We start from the raw sequence: 20,550 nt of genomic DNA on the forward strand, positions 1-20,550 counted from the left end.
TGGCAAAGAAAAATTATTTCAAATATACTCTATACCACATGGCTAAGTTCCTGAGTTACACAGATTAACAGAATCTAGTGTTAAGGTGCACTTTCCACATGTTGTTGTAGAAGATAAACCTTAACAATACTTTAAGAATATTGGGGTGCCTGGCTGGCTCAGTTGGCAGAGGGGGCAACTCTTGATCTCAGGGTTGTGAGTTTAAGCCCAACATTGGATGTCGAGATTACCTAAAGGCAAACTTACTTATTCATACTAATAAGGAAAGAGAGTATGGATAAACCAAATCCATATGCAGACTAATTGTTTTAATCATTGAATTTTAACTTCCTAAATCTTTAATCAGAACTATGAGGAAGTAGAACAGACCAAAAGGTTTCATTTCCATTCACTCACATCCCTAAAGGAATTTCTATTTAATAACAAAAAGGAAAGAAGCAAAAGAAATAAAATGCCCTGAATACTCAACTATGAGTACCTGAACAAAAGAAAACTAATCAAGGCAAATGTTTATTAAGAATCTACTATGTACAAATCTCTGAAAAGTTCAAAGTACAAAGACTGGACTTTGCTCCCCTGGGGGCCACCATTTTGTTGAAAACAGAGAAACTGAAGAAAAATAACGGTTGGCTCAGTCTTCCCTTGTCCCCGTTCCCAATGCCTCAAAAACTTCTCTTCCAGCCAGCCTCCTCATTTATTAAACTGCCATCAGGCCTTTCAAACCACAGGTTCTCAAACTTGGGTGGCACACTGCAATCACCTGGGAAGTTATCAAAAATCCAACACCTGGGTCCCTCGAGGATCTAGACAATCGGGTTTTATTGTGTGTGGCCTAGGCATTGGTATTTTCTAGAGCTCTCCAGGTAACATGCAGCAAAATTTGAGCACCATTTGATCTCTACTGCCCAAGTACAGAATATAATCTACTCCCCGGCAATAAAACCTCTGATGATTCCTCACTGTCCACACAAATCTCAACTCCTTACCATCATTTTCAAAGCCTTTCTTTTTTTTCATTCATTTTTTTTTTTTAATGGTTATATTTATTTTTGAGACAGAGAGAGACAGAGCATGAGCGGGGGAGGAGCAGAGAGAGAGGGAGGCATAGAATCCAAAGGAGGCTCCAGGCTCCAAGCTATCAGCACAGAGCCCGACACGGGGCTCGAACTTGTCAACTGCGAGATCATGACCTGAGCCGAAGTTGGACGCTCAACCGACTGAGTCACCCAAGTGCCCCATTTGCAAAGCCTTTCTATGTCTCCAAACCTACTTCTCCAGGCCTCATGCCCACCACAAATCCACAGGTCTCCACTACTCCTCCAGCTACACTGAACTTCCCTGTCCGCACTGCCCCCTCACAGGATACTGTCCATGCATAAAAGGCTTTCTAAACTCACAGACACCAATTCCAGTCTCTGTGATCCAAATCAACTTTCAAGAACCAATTTTAAAGTTTCCTCCTTTCCAAACTCTTAAACAACTTCCCTGAGTAGATGGCTGCCTCCCCTTCTTGCTTCCAACAAAACTTTGGACATTTATCCAATTGTCTAATTTGACATTTATCATGATGTTCGTAGTAGCAGTTTACATTTCTTTCCCTTCTAACAGACTGTGCATTCCTCAAGGGCACAGACCATGTGCATTTATCTTCAAGTTCCTAGTGCCCAGACATGGCTGAAACACAATGCAAGTCCAATAACTGTTTACCAAATGAATGGGTATCACATACTTGTGAGATAAACAATGAACAATTTGAGAAAAGACAAAGGCAGTTCAATATGAAAAGCCAAATTAGTTACATGGGCCAAACCTGACTCCAGAAGTGCAGAAGGGAAAGAGGGTGCTTCTGGCACTTACAAGGGGGATGGCCCCATGAAGATTCCGGGTCCCAAGCTCAAGTTTCAAAGAAAGGAAATTATCTAGACAGGCTGAGAGCAAAGAACAGAGAATTATGAGCATGGAAAACGGCACAGATATGGCCCGGTGCACATGAAAAAGCCATTTAGCTCAGCTTCGGGTTTCCTCAAAAGATACCCGAAGAAAAATATTAGAAATGAATCATGTTTTTTCTTAGTTATAGAAATCTGTCTCGTTAATCCTCTTCCTAGTACTTACCACCACTTGATACGTTATGGTTCTGTATATTCAAACACTCACTATAATACAAGCTCCACAAGAACAAGAACTTCCTTCTGTTTACTGCGGCATCCCCAGGGCTTATATCAATGCCTAGCACATAGTAAATGCTCACTATATATCTGCTGATTGAATGAACATGTTTATTACAGGCCTCTGATCTAATGCTTCCTTTCACCTGGCGATTTCTTCCAGTCTCCACTTCCAAATCCCATGTATCCTTCCAACACTAATAAAAGCTCCGACTCAAAGTCTTCTCTGATTCCTCACTTCCCCCTTTTCTGAACTCCCAAAGGATACTTTTTATGGGCTACCTTGCAGTAGCACAAGTATCAGCGTACAGGTATTTATGTATATCTTGGCTCCCCTTTATACTATAAATTCTTTGAGGGTAAGCTCTAGGTCATTCCCCACCCCACCCCCCAGAGCATAGTGCCATGTAGAGCTGTTCAGCAATTCCTGTTAAATAAAAGAAAAAATTAAATTAAATGTGGCATAAAGCCTTTAATATCTTAATATCAGAAAGATTAAGATCAGTAATGTCTTATCTCCATTCATCTGGGCCCTGCGATACCTGATCCTTTGAAACTATAATATCCAACACTTATGCTTACATGTGCCAGGCATTGTTCCAAGGCTTTACGTAAATGAACTCAATCCTCAAAACAACGAAATGAGATATGTATTGTACAGATGTGGAAACTGAGGAACAGGGAGGTTCACACAGCCAGTGAGTGGCAGAGCAAGAATTCAAACACACAAAAGATGGAATCCCAGAAGGCAGTAAAAGTAGATAACAGACAACAGAAAAGGAATGGAGGTTTCTGTAGTGCAACACTGAGAAAAGTAAATCCTGGTAAGAGACCCTTGGACCTGGAACTTCAGGAGTATCTGTAAGAAGGGATGGAACAGAGAAGTAAACATAAGCTCTGGCAGGACATTATCATGGGCAGAACCCATATTCTATACACAATAGTTGGTACTGAGTTGGTATAGCATAATCAATGGCAGCAAACAACAGTGCTTAAGAATGAAGGGCTCAAAGTGCCTGGGCCACTAGTTCTGCCACACAGGTAAACTTAATTCCTTTGTCTCCATTTCCTCAACTGTAAAATGGGCCAATATCAGTACTCGGCCATGAAGATCAATGATGGTAATACGTGTATATTTACATTATTCAGGATGAGCTTGATTTATGCTGCAATTAAAACTCCATTTAAAAACCTCAGTGGCTTATGGGAATGCAAGCTGGTGCAGCCACTATGGAAAACAGAATGGAGGTTCCTCAAAAAGACTTAAAATAGAACTACCCTATGACCCAGCAATTGCACTACTAGGTATTTATCCAAGGGATACAGGTGTGTGTACTGTTTCAAAGGGACACATGCACCCCCATGTATATAGCAGCACTATCAACAACAGCCAAAGTATGGAAAGAGCCCAAATGTCCATCGATGGATGAATGGATAAAGAAGATGTGGTATATATATACAATGGAGTGTTACTTGGCAATCAAAAAGAATGAAATCTTGCCATTTGCAACTACATGGATGGAACTGGAGGGTATTATGCTGAGTGAAATTAGTCAGAGAAAGACAAATATCATATGACTTCATGCATATGAGGACTTTAAGAGACAAAACAGATGAACATAAGGGAAGGGAAACAAAAATAATATAAAAACAGGGAGGGGGACAAAACAGAAGAGACTCATAGGGGCGCCTGAGTGGCTCAGTCGGTTAAGCGTCCGGCTTCGGCTCAGGTCACAACCTAGCGGTCCATGATTTCGAGCCCCGTGTCCGGCTCTGGGCTGATGGCTCAGTGCCTGGAGCCTGCTTCCGATTCTGTGTCTCCCTCTCTCTCTGCCCCTCCCCCGTTCATGCTCTGTCTCTCTCTGTCTCAAAAATAAATAAACGTTAAAAAAAAAAATTAAAAAAAAAAAAAGAAGAGACTAATAAATATGGAGAACAAACTGAGGGTTACTGGAGGGGCTGTGGAAGGGGGGATGGGCTAAATGGGTGAGGGACACTAAGGAATCTACTTCTGAAATCATTTTTGCACTATATGCTAACTAATTCAGATGTAAATTTTAAAAAACAAAAAAGAAAATTTAAAAAAATTCAGTGGTTTAGGGGCGTCTGGGTGGCTCAGTTGGTTAAGCGTCCGACTTCAGCTCAGGTCATGATCTCACAGTCCGTGGGTTCAAGCCCCATATCAGGCTCTGTGCTGACAGCTCAAAGCCTGGAGCCTGCTTCAGATTCTGTTTCCTTCTCCCTCCCCTCCCCCGCTCACGCTCTGTCTCTCAAAAATAAATAAATGTTAAAAAAATTTTTTTAATAAATAACTCAGTGGTTTAAAGCATAGGCTTATTGCTTACACTACATAACCACTGAAGATTTCTTTCAGAAAAAAAAGAGGTATTTGCCTAGAAGTGTCTCACATCACTTGTACTCAACTTTCAATATCCAAAGCAAGTCACAGAGCCATGTTCAACTTCAAGGTGATGGAGAAGTACTATTCTACCAGGTACCCAAAAGAGAAACAAAAATAGGGCATCAGTGAACAGCCCTAAGAACCACACCACACAAGAGCCTAGCACCATACCTGGCATACAGTAAGCGTTCAGTGATTGGCAGCTGCTATGATTATCACAATAATTAAGGGGTGTGGGAAAAACCTATCGTAATAATCCTAAATTAAAAAACTGAATGTGTATGCAGATGTGGGGGAAAAAAACTATCATTCACATTATTTGCAATAAAGCAAAGGTAAATTTACAAAGGATTTCACAATGATATCATGGAGGGATATGCCAAAAAGTTTCTAGTAAATAAAAAGTAGTAAACAAGAGTTACCAAAATAGTACCACAAGCCTTTTACCATGATATAAAAGGAAAGGACATGCCAAAATGTTTCTAGTAAATAAGACATAGTAAACAAGAGTTACCAAAATAGTACCACTCATTCCTACTCATTTAAGACCTGTAAAGTTTCATTGATATCTTTGTTTTATTTGAGAACATGAAAAAAAATTATTCAGCCTTTCACAAATTCACTTCTAATCTCAGAACCCAACTTCCCCATACTATCCCCATAAGTTCTTAAGGTAATTCTCCCACAGGGGGTTTCAGGACCTTCACCATCAGAGTCAGGGAAAGAGTCCTATTTAGTAAAATGAGAATTGAATTCTAAGCCTGACTTGGCCGTAGACCAGCTCTATGGCCCCACAAAATACTTATATGACTAGAAGTCCATTCTGTCATCCATAAGATGATGAAATTGAACTAGATGGCCTCTAAACTCCCTTCCAAAACTACTCTCCCGCAATCCTGAGAAGCCAGAAAGAGGCTTTGGTTTAGAGGAATCTAGTTGAGATGCTGAATTATGTAAGACCTGATAATGCATAAAGCTTAAACTAGAAATAACTCCACAAGCACAGCTCTGATGGTAGCAACAAAGCTTAGTTCAAGAGTGAGCACAGGGGCAAGTCAGAGCACCCAGGGAGAGCCCTACTAGCATGAAGTGCTGCGCTAGAGTGGAAAAGGGTGGGCAGAGTACGACTAGTATGTGTAAATAAGGAGACTGGTATTTGTCCATGGCTTATGAAATCAGTCTTTTAGTAACATGTCATACCACATTCCAGTCACAGCTCTAGGAACCAGTGACAGTGATGGAAACAAACTGGAAGCAAAGAACCTGCAAACATTTTAAACGTAAGATCTGTCAACTATCAGATCTCAGTACCAACAGACTGGATTTTTCAATTCCAAAGCAGCAGTCCAAATATATACCTAGAGATTAAGAACTTGAAACTCTTTGGAGAAAGTCAGACAAAAGAGCCCAAAGCACCATGTTACAAAATGTTGAGCCACACCAATCAGTGATACTCGTGTCATTTTCAGCTACACAGAAGCCCCTGCCGAGACAACCTACCAGGACATCTTCACTCGCTGAGAATATAAGACCATCCCTACAACAACATGGGAAATGGTGCTTTTTAATGAACACCAATGGAAGATAACACAACATTAATTCATGCCACAAACAAAGTAACTGACACTGTTGCATTGACAATTTTGTGATTCCTGCAGCCCTATCCACGATCTTTAAGGAACCTACCCACTCTAAGTATATCAACACTCTGAGTGTATCAACAACATGGAATGCCCTTTACTGTCTCTTATGCTTCAAAAGTCATTGCCTATATGACTAACAATCTCCTGCCTGAAAACCTAAAACCTGGCAAATATATTTAATAAAATTATGGTCCTATTAGAAAAGACTCACTGTGTGTGGACAGCATTTCAAAAAGCTATGATTCTACATGTGCATCTTCATTTACTTTTACAGCTACGTTTCCTTCCACTTGTCAATCAGAAAACAATCTCCAATACTGCAATGGATACTGATGAATATATTAGAGTCAATGCTATCCTTGACTTTTAGGAGTTTAAATATGAAGTACAAGTAGATGGAGAAAGAGGCAGAGAAGCATATACAACTCTGTATGAGTAAAGGAAATGTTTTACCAATCAATTTTTAAATGTATTGGAAGGGGACAGAGTATAAGGTTCAACCTTTCAAAGGATCCTTGGTGGATATTATTAAAAACAAAGATTACCTTTATAAAATGAAAAACTATCCTCTAAGTAACCAAAAATACTCTCCATATGAAAAAAAATCTCCATTAACTAGTCTAACGTAATGAGAACTCTCCATAACTGGTGCTTTATAATGAGAACTAGAAAACTACAATGTTGCACTTAAAAGCTTAAATCTTTATATGAAAGAAAAAAGCCTAAGAAGTCATATTGCAAGACATTATGCATGTTAGTCACAGCCATGAAGGATCACAAGGCCTCACTAAAACAGCTACCCTGCTGTTTTCAAAACCTTTGTGACACGGATCTAAATTTATTTTCTGACCCTACTATTTTCTTAACATCAAGTCAACTTTTAGATAAAAAGAGGTAAATATAAATGGGCAAATAGTGCCAACTTTTATTATATGATTGGCTTAGTCTCATTTGAAGTCTAAAGGATAGTCTTGTCCTATATTCTAATTTCTAAAGGAATGGAAAAAATCCACTTCTGCCCCCCCCCTCCAAGATAGGGGGACTCTAAAGGATCTAAACCTGTGCTATCAAATGCTAGTGCCACTAGCCGTATGTGGCTATTTAAATTAACTAATATTAAATAAAATGTAAAATTCTATGCCTCAGTCATACTAGCCACCTTTTAAGGGCTCAAAAGCCACGTGATGAGTGGGTCTCACAAACAGACATTTTTCATCATAGCACAAACTTATACTGGACAGTGCTGATTTAGCACAAAGTTTCTTTTTTTTAATTTTACAACAAAGTTTCTTAGATTTAAATGTGCCCAAAAATCATTAGTACAGCTCGTTAAAACAAAGATTACTTGGTCCCTACCCCAGGTAGTTTACTTCACTCAGTCTGGTAAGTGGCCCCAAAATGTGGGCCATTTCTTTTTTTTTTTTTTTTTAATTTTTTTTCAACGTTTATTTTTATTTTTGGGACAGAGAGAGACAGAGCATGAACGGGGGAGGGGCAGAGAGAGAGGGAGACACAGAATCCGAAACAGGCTCCAGGCTCTGAGCCATCAGCCCAGAGCCCGACGCGGGGCTCGAACTCACGGACCGCGAGATCGTGACCTGGCTGAAGTCGGACGCTTAACCAACTGCGCCACCCAGGCGCCCCTGGGCCATTTCTAAACAAGCTGCAAGAGAATGGTGATGTTACCTATCACCTTGAGTACTGCTCCCTATGGTTAAGAACTTTTTGTTTTTTCCCAATTTATCATAGACTTAATTCTTTTATAAAACACCAGAAAAATGAATTATCAGGAAAAAAATTTTTTTAAACAAAGACTACTATAAACTTACATTTTTTTTATTATCAGACTCAACAGATAAATCATTTTTCTAAAAAATGCTGTAAAAACATCTAAATGCTTCAAGTTCTGTACTTAACCTGGTCGCAGACAGGTAACAAACAACCCGTAGACCTGCACAGATCTGTGGACTAACACTGATCTAGATCTAGATCTAGCTCTGATCTAAAAGAACTTACTTCACATTTTTACAATTATCTTTTGGGAGCTGGTCATTAATGATCTCTTTCATATCCTCTATTATTTCCTCAACATAGTTTTACAACTCAAGGTAAAAATGCTAATTCTATTAAGCAGAATATCGAGTCCCTTAAAAACAATGCTATAAAGGGCCAACTAAGAGAAGCAATCTGGGGCACCTGTGTGGCTCAGTAGGTTAAGGGTACGACTCTTGATTTCGGCTTAGGTCATGATCTCAGGGTTCGTGGGTCAGAGACCCACATCAGGTTCTTCACTGACAGCTCTGAGCCTGCTCAGGATTCTCTCTCCCTCCCTCTCTGCCCCTCCCCCACTCACATACTCTATTTTTCTCTCTTGCAAAATAAATAAACTTTAAAAAAAAAGCAATCTGATGGTGTTACTGTTTATAACGTGATCTGATTCTGCCACATGGTCAATAAGGATGATGCCTTGACTTCTTCAGGCTAACCTACAGTTGAATTTAGACTGCTACCTTTAAAAGAGTCGTTTAGGTCGAAATACACAAATGAACATTAATAAAGTCTTTGTGTTAAATTATATAAAATTTCTTTCAGTAGATAAAATCTATGATTTGGACCTAGCTTACTGGACATAACCTTTCAAATAATTTTTTTTAAGTTTATTTATTTTGAGAAGGGGAAGGGCAGAGGGAGAGAGAGAATCCCAAGCAGACTCTGCACTGTCAGCGCAGAGCCTTATGTGGGGCTCAAACCCACAAAGGCTGAGGTCATGACCTGAGCCAAAATCAAGAGTCGAATGCTTAAGCAAATGAGCCACCCAGGCACCCTTCAAAGAATTTCTTAGAATACTGATGGTTTCCTTGAACCCAAAGTAAATAGTCCAAGCCAACTTCTTTACTCATGTACACTTAGGGAAGGAACAAATCAAACAGAATCCCCTCATAGGAGTCCATGCCCTTCACGGAACTCCCTCAAGCTTAAGGTGTTTTCCTCAATATATATATCAAACCAAAGAAATGGATTTTTCTTCTAGTCAACTTCTGGTCAGGCGCAACAAATGAACTTCTCTAAGAAAACTTCCAGAATTTCTCAAGTTTGGCCATTTCCTAGAGACTACTTTTAGAATTTTGTTGTCGCTCTAAATATTGTTTTACCAATTTGCTTCATTTTTTCTTAAGCAAATTATAAAATAAGGCTCTGAGAATTTTAACATTTCATCCTCTTGCCTATAGTAACATCTGGTTTAACAGAACTCAACATATATGCATGTTATCTGCAAAATAAGCTCACATGTTCAACTAGAAATTAAGAAAAATTCCACTTGAAATGAACAACATTGACAGAAAAGTTGCAAGGTATCACATACAAAGTCTGGGGAATATGAAAACGGAGGGGTTATTTTTTAATTGTTCCTCTTAACCCCTTTTTCCTCCTAACATATTGAATGAAGCAGTAACTGAATGAGTAAGTAGTATTCAAAGCAAGAAAATGTCAGGAGCTTTTGCCATGGCCACCCCTCCAGTCCCATTTGAAGAGGCACATGGCTGCAGCAGAGAGGCTAAGGACCCTCTAAGACTGTTTTGCAATTGCCCTCACGCCTCCTGCTTGAACCTTTACTCTTTTATCAGGCTGCAGGGGAAAGGGTGTGGAACAGCTTCCCAAGTATAAAAATAAGGCAGGGAAGAATTCCAGGGATAACCCTTGCCTGGATGCTGCCCGGAGTGATTCAGAAGTACTTCACCAAGCCCAAGCCAACTAATTCAGACTGAAATCGCAATACCTCCTGAAGGGCAAAAAAAGCCCAACAAAGTCAGCCTCCTGGAAAAGATTTTGCTCATACAAAACAACTAGGTTTGAAATGACCTAAATCAATGATCCTTAATATTGTTTTTGCATGTGGATAGGAAGAGACAGAGGGGAAAGGGGGGGATGGGAAAACATGGGGGTACAGGAAGGGAAGGTGGGAGTCACAGATGCCTTCAAGAATTATGAAAGGAATGGATTCACTGCCCATAAAAGTGCACAAACAAAATTTTGCATACTCTTTTGGAGAGTTCACAGACCAAAGAGTCTCTAGGGGTCCATGAATCCCAGGATAAAAAGCCTCAACCTAAACAGGTAGGAACTAAAGACGAAGGTTACCACAGTAATTAGAACTTCTTTTAACCTGAAGCCTGACCTTTTACGTAAAAACAATCTTACAATTAAAAAATATAGAGATTTCTGAGCACCTGGGTGGCTCAGTCGGTTAAGTGTCCGACTCTTGGTTTCAGCTCAGGTCATGACCTCATGGCTCGTAAGTTCGAGCCCCACATCCGGCTCTGCACTGGCAGCATGGAGGCTGCTTGGGATTCTCTCTCTGCCCCTTCCTTCCTCACTCTCTCTCTCTCTCAAAATAAAGAAAAATCTTAAAATATATATATAGAGAGAGAAAGATTCCAAAAATAAAATACTTTGGTCACATAATGTAGAACAAATTTTTAAATATATTTAAAATTTACTGATAAAATAATATATTTAATCCATAAAAAAGATCAGTGAAAATACTCCCTACAAAAATCTTTAATTAACAAAGGAGTAGAAAAAGAGAAATCTCCCTTTACTTATTTAGAAAATTCGAATCCAACTTGTTTCAATTCATGTCCTAAAGTTATCTTAAAATTCTACTTCCTAATTTTCCTGAAATTTTTATATACTATCTTAGTAGGTTAAGTTCTGAAATAACTAGCGGATAAAAGCATCATGGCAATCTATTGAAATATCATGGTTTTTTCCTTGCTAAAAATTTAAGTCCTTCGTTATGACTATAGAAAGAAAAGGTACATCAACTGAAAAAAATGATTCCTCAAAACAGGAACTATTTATGTCATATACATTATCAAAGATTCTAAAAGTCTCGACGGCAAACGACATAAAGAGTAAGTACACGAGTATGTAAAGAATCACTATTACAAACTATAAAAACCAACTAATAGGGGTACTACAAGCAAAAAGAAATGCTTTTCTCTGGATTTTATGCAAATAATTCAGTTCAGAAATGGGAACAGGGATGGATATTTTAAAATAACTCCATTTTACTACCTTCAGGACTTTTATGGAAGTAACAGAATTTCTCAAGAGGGTATCAACGCCTCCACAAAATGAACTAAAGAAAAGAACATTTTGGCAAGGAAAAAGTGACTGCATTCTCCCTCTGCACTTCATGGTTATTAGTACCAGGCTAGGGTGAACTCTTAAGTGCCCTGCAAGGAACTCTCCTACACTTTGGAGATAAGGACGGTAAAGGGTACCCTTACTGTATTCTAATTTGCTTTTTCAGTGACACATTCTTGAAATGAAGTAGTAAAAATGAGTGAGTGCATAGAACAACTTGTTAGTTGACTTAGCCCCATACCACTAAAACATGACAGCACATTCCAGCTTTTAAAGAAATCTTTAGAAGCTGGTTGGTGAAAAGAATATGTGCTTTGAATCCAGATGATCTGGGTTCAAATTCTGGCTCCAACATTTACTAGTTTTATTGCCTTTATATACTAGCTTCATAAGTTACTTCATCTTTCTGAGCTTCCGTCCATCCTCATGGAATGGCCATGAAAATGGAGACATTTTTTCATCTCTGCAGCCCCAGTGCCTGGCTAAGTGCTGAACACACACCAGGTATTCAACGTTAGTGCTTCTTGCACGCTTCACAAGTATGTCACGTTCTATTGGGGAAAAAGAAAAAAAAACAAAAAAACACAACACAAAACACCAAACCTGTTCTCTAGGAAACAGATAGCTAAGCCCTACCTATTATTTTATCTATTTCAAAGAGTTTTCAATGTAATAACTTGGTACAGGGGAATGCAGGCAATTCCATGGAATTCACTGCAGCTTTTCATCTGAATTAAACTAAAGCTTTGTATGAGGAATGGAAGTATAAAGTGAAACACTAAATATTTATAAAAAATAAAGCTATTTCCAGGGTGCTTGGTTGGCTCCATTGGTAGGGCATGCGACTCTTCATCTCAGGGTTGTGAGTTCAAATCCCACTCTGGGTATGTAGATTACTTTAAAAAAATAAAATCTTGGGGCACCTGGGTGGCTCGGTTGGTTAAGCATCCGACTTCAGCTTCAGGTCATAATCTTGTGGTTTGTGAGTTCGAGCCCTGCATCGGGCTCTCTGCTGACAGCTCAGAGCCTGGAGCTTGTTGCGGATTCTGTGTCTCCCTCTCTCTCTGTCCCTCCCCCGTTCTCTGTCTCTCTCAAAAATAAACATTAAAAACATTTTTTAAATCAAATCAAATCTTTAGGGGTGCCTAGGTGGCACAGTCAGTTGAGTGTCCAACTTCAGCTCAGGTCATGACCTCACAGTTGGTGGGTTTGAGCCCCAAGTAGGGCTTTATGCCGATAGCACAAAGCCTGCTTCAGATTCTCTGTCTCCCTCTCTCTCTCTGCCCCTCCTCCACTTATGCTCTCTCTCTCAAAAATAAACATTAAAAAAAAAAAAATCTTAAAAATAAAATAAAATCTTTAAATAAATAAAACTATTTCTAACCTTGTTATCCTGGGGGGGGATAAAAGGGAGTGAAAACACAGTCTCCTCGGTTGACTTAGATATTGTCATTGTCAAATACCGAAAATCTTTTTGCAGGTAGAATCCTCGAACCCTCTAACCTGTTCAAAAGGGTCCAGTCATTACCAATACAACTCCATTCAGCCATTACCAATACAAAGTCTTTCCATGAAAGCTGAAAAACATAGGCCCCTACAGTGAGAATCAAGCCTGAGAGTGAGGAACCCTTTTTCCTCATGGTTTAACACAAGAAGACATAACCACAACCTCTGCTTGGGGCAAAGCCATGTTTCCAAGAAAACCGAAACACTTGTTTGAAACTTCTATAACTCAAAGAGATCTCTAAGACACAGTGGTCCAAGCGTCTATTGTTTCTGACAAGTTTTCTGTAACATAATGGCAAAAATCACAAATGAGATTTGGTTTCTAAAGAGACAGGATTCTGCTTGAGATCTTTGGTATTTGAAATAGTTATAAGAAAAGTAAATCCATAAATATAAAAACTAACTGCTAAAGGATCTTCCAGAAATACAGTAGTGTTACTTATGGCTCTCCCATTTCACTCCAAACTGGTCTTTCAACTTCTTGTGTGGTTGGCAAAAAGTAACACACTGATGAGTTCAGAGAACTTCCAACTATATCAATAAATTATAAAATAAAGAAAATAATAATAAAATATAGAGAATATTAAAAAAATATTAAATAATATTTAAAAAAATTAAAAAAAAATAGAGAATATTAAAAAGTTGTGGTATAAGTGATCACACTGAAAAACCATGCATGCTGTTAACAACAGAAAAACTAACTATGAACAGGCAAGAAAGAACTGCAGGATAAAAGATGTGACTCCAGGCAGACTGATACCACGATGAGACACAACTAACTTCACAAGACATTGAGATTTATTTTGCTCATGACCAGACTACAGCAAGAACAGTATCATATTCTAGTTACTATAAAGGAGATTCCAAAGTTAGCAAAAAGGAAAAAAAAAAAATTGTAAAGGTTAACTCTTAAAAGTCCATTAATGAAGAAAAAGGTTTTAATAATCCTATATAATTCATCAAGGAGATCTGCCCTGGGACAAAAAGAAGTCCAAAATTAATCATTTTACCACTCCCCATTTTCCCAGGCCTTGGGTTACAGTCACGCATTGCTTATATGAAACCACCTGTTCCGGTTGGCATAAACCATGTTACTTGAATATTCATGCCTAATCATTTTTCATACATAGATCTCAAACCTTCTTTGTACTGTCCTAGAGCCACAAAGTTCACAAAAACTATCTCCCGGAGGTTGTCAACTTGATCTACCAATTCAGCTTATCAACCAACTACCATGCCATGCACAGTCAATAACTACAGATCTCCAGTAAGAAAGACAGTTCACAATTAGCCTTGAGAGCACAGTACTGTGGTCCCTACCAGGACTTTTCTAAGTACCACAAGCATGCCCCATAAAGTATGCCGAAATTTGGGGCCTCATGGGATTGTATTCCAATACGCTATCTGAGAAACAATAACTGAATCTCGGGCAGTATTGCACACACTCTGAAAATTACAAAAATTTTTAAATGTGTATCTTCTCTGTTCATGGATCTGTTACAGCAGAAATAAGCAGTTCTGAAGGGGTGGGGAAGAAGGTACATACAACAGTTCCAGGGATGCCTGGAGATGCCAAGGATTCGCTGGAAACCTCGGCCAGATTACTAATGGTCCATAAATCCTAATTTGGAGAACACGGGCCTACAAGTTGAAAATTGAATTATATTGCCTTATTAGATCCCACACTACCGAAACCACAGTCATATCAGTCATAACTGGTACTAGGAATACTTTATGTACACAAATATAAGTGCCTGCTTATGTATTTTTAATTGGATCAAATAAAACTGAAGCTGAAAACAAACTCAAATTTCAATTATCTCACTAGTGAGGGGATTTCCTAACAGAGTCTTTTTAAAAACCAAGTAGCTGCCAACCCTCTGCACATCTGACAAGCATGTCTCTGGAAATTTGGGAGCAAAAGACGCCGTTACTTCTCAACAGTGAAGGAAATACCCTAAAGGGGACAGATTCCTCTTTTTTTTTTTTTAAAGCTCAAACATGCAATCTAATAATGCACAAAACTTGGCTGCGGGGTTGCTGGACACCTCCAGGGTTCCAATTTTCGGGGCGAGTGCGCGCTAGTGCGTAAGAAGGGGGCGGAGGGGGAGCGCGCTCCGAGGACGCGCCGGGGCCCCCGCCCCCTCCCGGAGCAGCAGCCTGGCACCAGCCCACCCTCCTCCACCCCTGCAAACAGACGCAGGACGCCAATAGAGCAACTTCTCCGCGGGGGCGGCAGTGGAATAGCGGTCACCCCCGCCGCGCGCGGCGCTGCCCTGCCCGCCGGGGGTCCCTCCACGGCCCGCCCCGGGGGGGGCCTCCGCACGCCCCGCCCCCGCCCGCCAGGCTCGGGGCCGGGGGCTGCCCGGACCCCCGCCCCTCTGCGCCGCCCGCAGCGGCGCACTCCCAAGGACGGCCGCCCGGCCCGAGCGCGGCCTGAGCGCGAGCGGGAGCGGCGTGCGGCGGAGGCCGGCTCCTCTCCTCAGGCCTCAGGCCGCCGCCTCCCCTCCGCCAGGCCGCCCGCCGCCGGCCCCACTCGGACCCCGGCCGGGCCTCGGCGCCGCCGCAGCCCCTCATCCCGGCTCCATTCATAGGGGCACCCTAGCCCGGCCAGCGGGGCGGGGCCAGGGACCTGCGGACAAGGCCGGCCAGCGAAGGCCGGGGAGGAAAATAAAAAGTTAAGAGAAGAACTTACCTAAAATGGCTCCTGCAGCAGCCAAAATACAAACAGCTATTATTTGGTGAAGTTTAGCTCAGACACCCTGCAAGGACACCCTAACCCAGCTCAGGCCCGCCTTCTCTGCCACGCCATTGGGCTTCGCCGGCCCAAAACACAGAGTCATTGGTCAGCCTGACTGCCGCTCAGGCGAAAGCCCATTTCAAGCTTGCTTGCAGGGGCGAGTGATGGGCTCGCTCCATTGTGCTCGTATTTGCATGGATGTGATCGCGGCGATGATTGGCCGGCGCCGGGGCCGCCCCGCCCTCTGCCTCGCGCCCCCCGCCTTGGAGACGCCGCTGCGCGCGGCCCCGCCCCCCGGGACAGAGCGGCGGGGCCACGGGGGCGGGGCGGGGCTGGGGTCCTGCGGGCCGAGGGGGCGGGGCGGGGTCCTGCACGCGGCACTCCGCAGGCAGGGGGCGGGAACCTGGAGCACGCGGGCGAGGAGGGGGTTCTGCCCGCAGGTGGAGGTCTCACAGGTAGCTGGCTGGCGGGCTGGAAGACGCTGGGCTGGCGTCTCCCAGGGTGGGAGAGGATGTAGCTGGGGTCCCGCGACAGAGAGGGATTCCGCTTGGACCGCGATCCCGCAGACAGAAGCGAAGAGAGGCGAGGGTCCCGCAGGTCAGGAAAAGATTCCGAGAAACCAAGCGAAGAGTCAAGGAGCTCCATCCTGTGTCTCCAGCCGCATCTCCTGCCGCTCCGCCTGACTCCTGGCATTCTTGGCACACGACGGGCTTCTTCCCAAGGCCCCCCTACTCCCCGGGAGTTTTCACCCCCAGGGATCCTGCGGCGCCTTGGATATACCTCCGAAAAATCAGGTGTCGAGCTATGGTATATTTATGTTCAGGCCTATTTCCCCCATTATCCTTGTAGCATCCTCAAGGACAGGGCCCAGCATATTGCAGAGATTCAACTAATTGTTTAATATTCTTTAATTCGTTAGCAGCTAATTTTTGCACATCTACTAAATGCCAGGCATTGATCTAAGACAGGGGATACAGCGGTCAATAGGACAAAGGCCTGGCTCTTGTGGAATAGGCATGCTAAGGGGAAAGGAAGACAATAAGTAAATACCAGGGGCATGTAGTGGAAAATGCTGTGAAGAAAATATATGGAGCGAGGGAGGGAGAGTTATCCACCTGCCTGGCTAAATTCCATTACTGGCCTCCTTCCCACCCAGTGATAGTCACCTGTCCCTCTCACTCCCTGCCTGCCCCTTGATGGGTGTTTCCTTAGCACCCACTAAAAAAAATAAAAGGTTGGATTCTGACTGTAGAGGCTCATTTTATCTCAAAGTAGGAATGGTCTGAGTCCTGGTGATTCCAAGAACAGTTTGTTGGGTACATTTAAGATGAACATGGCTTGACTTTGTCAGGAGTAGCTGTAATGATGCAGCCAAGCCTTACCGCACCCCCAGAGAGAGGATATTTTTAGTTTCTTTGAAGCCTCAGTGTTCCTATGGTTTTCATCCTATGACCCTAACTCCTTTCTGAGGACCACTTCTTGACTTCTTGGCAGACGCCAGAGGTTTTTCCAGTTTGAAAATACAGAGATAGCAGCCCCCTGACCCCTGTCTACCTCACTTGTGCACATTTCTCTCATTTGACTCAAGACTGGCCAAGATGCCTCATGATTCTTCCTTCCTCCTCTTTATTCCTTCCTTAAAAAAATATTTCTTAAGCACCAACTAACTGTGTTCCAGGTGTTGTCCTAGACACAAAGGCAGACAACATCCCTGTCCTCAGGGAGCTCATAATCTAGCTGGGATCAAGATGGAGATTTACGCATTGATCCTGAGGGTCTCCAACCCTGTCAAGCTCTTGGTAAGCAAGTAGACAGCTGCTCACTCCCCCTGCCTCACAGGGACAGTGGGCTTGCTCTCCTGAACAAGCTGCTGCAGAAGCTGAGGCAGGACCAGGTAATTGGTAGGCACAACCTCTTTAGTCCAACACAGGATCAAAGGGTCTAAAACTCTCAAGAATGCTCAAGGGGCTCAGGACTGTGCACTTTAGTTTCTAGAAAGGGGCTGGGAAGAGAGTTATATCAGAGACAGACCGTGAATCCTACATGGGAATCAAGTGGCCCTCCCTTTGCAAAATCATGCCCTTCGCTCACAAAAGATGAAATAACATAAACGAGGTAGAGGAGGGATGGAACTCCAGGCAGAGAGGGAGCAGCATGTATATGCAAGGCACATACAATACAGCAATGAGAGGTGTTGGAGCAGGAGGGAGGCGAGAGGCAAACCGGTCAGACAGTAATTCCTGTTCTTAAACTTGAGAAAAGTCTGTAATACAAAAGAAGTCAAACATAGAGATACAAATGTTATGTTACCAAACAAGATATCAATAGGCACACACAACTGATCCACAAATGAGTAGTACAGGTACAAGCAAAGGAAGGTTCTGGAGGCTCCACTCAGGAGAGGCAGTAGGCTTGACCTTCATAGAGTCAGGTCTGCAGAACTGAACAGGGTTTGTGGAATCTGATCCTTAAAACCCTTCTGCAGCAGGGCACCTGGCTGGTTCAGTTGGTAGAACATGCAACTCTTGATCTTGGGGGTGTGAGTTAGAACCTCACGTTGGGTATAGAGATTACTTAAATAAACAAATCTTTTTTTATTTTTTTTAATGTTTATTTTTGAGAGAGAGAGAGAGAGAGACAGAATGTGGGGGGGAGCGGGGAGAGAGGGAGACACAGAATCCGAAGCAGGATCCAGGGTCTGAGCTGTCAGTACAGAGCCCGACGCAGGGCCTGAACTCATGAACTGTGAGATCATGACCTGAGCTGAAGTCGGACACCCAACCGACTGAACCACCCAGGCACCTCAAATAAATAAATCTTAAAAAACAAACAAACAAAAAAACACTTCTGCAGCATCCAGGGACCTGCAGATAGGAATGGGAGGGGAGACTGAGACCTCTGGGTGGCTTCTAGCTGCACCCATTCATGGGCATGTCTTAGTCTGAGTTTTCTAGGATAGAGAGCTTGATTCTATAGGGCAGAAGTGGGAAGCAAAAGGAGGCAGGTAGGGAAGGGAGAAGAGCTGATACCAGGATGGTTATTCATCTGGCCTCTACACATTACTGATGGCTCCTGCTCAAGGGATTATCCTCTCAGAAGCCACATAATATGAGTCGTAGCATAGCTTATGGGAGAGGGAAAGGAAGGAAATTTATCCACCAGCTCATCTCCCATTGGATAAAGATCCACTCCAGTTGTTCATGCAAAGGTGCCAAGTGGGGCTTTGCCGTGTCCCAAAACTCAGTGTTAAGAGGCTTGCAGCAGGGTTGTGAGGCAAAGATTTATCAGGATACAGCTGTGTAAAATCAAATGGAGCCCGTGCAGAGCTGGTACCGCAGAAGCTGCTGGGACGAGAGATGGGTAGCACTAGCCCTGGAGGTCTGTCACAGAGGGGGCAACAATGGTGTGCAACTCTCTGTGCCACTTAGTAGGTCCATATTTACAGAGGGCCCCAAAAGAACAATCCTTAGGAGGCTCTGAAGGGGAGCCACGGAAGGGCTTCCAGCAATTCTAGAACTTCTGTAACTTCAGGTTACATCCTGCCTGACATGTTCTCTCTTACCATCTGCCTCTGTTGACTTGTCTGTTTCCTCCATTAGACCATGAGCCTTGCCATTGTTCTTATTTATATATCTGTCACAGAAAAGGCTATTTTCACCAGCCGATTTCATTTTCCTCCTAGGTTCATAGCAAAATTACATTTCTCAGTAATCAGGTAGGTTCATGTGACTAAGTTCTGGTTAATAGAATCTGGACAGAAGTGACAGATACATCTCACTCCTAGGCATCCCCCCAAACCTCCTGTGTGAGCCTCCAAATTCTTTTCCTTTCCTCATCTGCTGGCCAGATACAGAAATATCCAGTGGAGGACTTAGGGGCTCCCCAAAATGGCAATGGAATGACCCTGGGTCCCTAACAGACTTCATGGAGCAGAACCCCTGTGCTTACTTGCACTGGACTGTGCCAGGAGTGAGAAATAAAACTTTCTTAATGTCAAGTCACTGAAATGAGAGGATTGTTTGTTACGGCCATTAGCACACTCTGACTAATACAGCACTTGTCTAACTTCATTTGATTTGATGTCCCTCCAGGGTAGGGATTATGTTTATTTGTTTTTGTAACCCAAGTACTAGTGTGTTGCCTGATACATAGTAGGAATTGCTCAAAGCATGAATGGGTGTGAATGAGTGAATATGTCATCCTGATCTTCAAGGATCAGAGGTAGAATGCCAGTCAAGGTGGCAGGTAGAAAGTGTTCTACTCACTACAGAATCAAAGAGACTGGGGAGAACATGCACAGTTCTCAACAGTGCAAATGGTTCATGATCTGAGAAGGAGATTGCTAGGGTGAGCCTAGAGAGAAGGCAAGGGCCAGATCACAAACGGTCTTATTCATTACATAAAGGAGTTTGAACTTTATCCTACAGGAATTATTCAACGATTTTAAACAGGTATGTGATATAATCAAATTTATGTTTAAGAAAGATCTTTCAGCCTAGAAAGGGGATGAATTAGAAAGGAAGAGCAAAAATGTAAATGTTTTAAAGCAACATTTCCCATTGCCCCTAGATCATTCATCCCATGAGATAATCCAATAAAAAGAGGTTTTGGGGTCAAGTTGGTTTGGGAAATTGTGCATACTCTAGCCCATCTTGGAGGTTGCCGTTACTCATTAGCATATTAAAAACTCTGAGAGGTCTTGCATTAATGAAATCTGTTAAACTTTAATAATTTTCAAAATTATCTGACACAGAACACTCTTTTCATTTAATGCCTATTAAAACTGGTATTAGGATTAGATTTAGCTACATATACCAGGAAAAAAAGCATAATAAAATTAAAGTTTTTGTCCTGCATAAAAGAAATATGGGAAGCTTTACTTTTTTTTAATGTTTATTTATTTTTTAGAGAGCACAAGCAGGGGACAGGCAGAAAGATGGG

At 42.2% G+C, this 20,550-nt stretch overlaps 1 protein-coding gene across 4 annotated transcripts in view; it reads right to left on the minus strand.

The window, feature by feature from the left end:
• The window catches only part of CHD6 (chromodomain helicase DNA binding protein 6), a 206,738-nt gene extending 191,065 nt beyond the window's left edge, over positions 1-15,673 (minus strand). For 3 of the 4 annotated variants that reach the window (XM_086702220.1, XM_086702221.1, XM_086702217.1), the window contains exon 1: positions 15,565-15,673. The gene's annotated coding sequence lies outside the window, so the exon portion shown is untranslated. The remainder of the gene's footprint in view (positions 1-15,564) is intronic. The other variant, XM_086702219.1, reaches the window with a different exon arrangement.
• Positions 15,674-20,550: the final 4,877 nt, after the last annotated feature.

The sequence above is a fragment of the Puma concolor genome, chromosome A3 (assembly GCF_028749965.1).
Source record: "Puma concolor isolate L17-30 chromosome A3, mPumCon1.1.hap2, whole genome shotgun sequence".
NCBI lineage: Eukaryota > Metazoa > Chordata > Mammalia > Carnivora > Felidae > Puma > Puma concolor.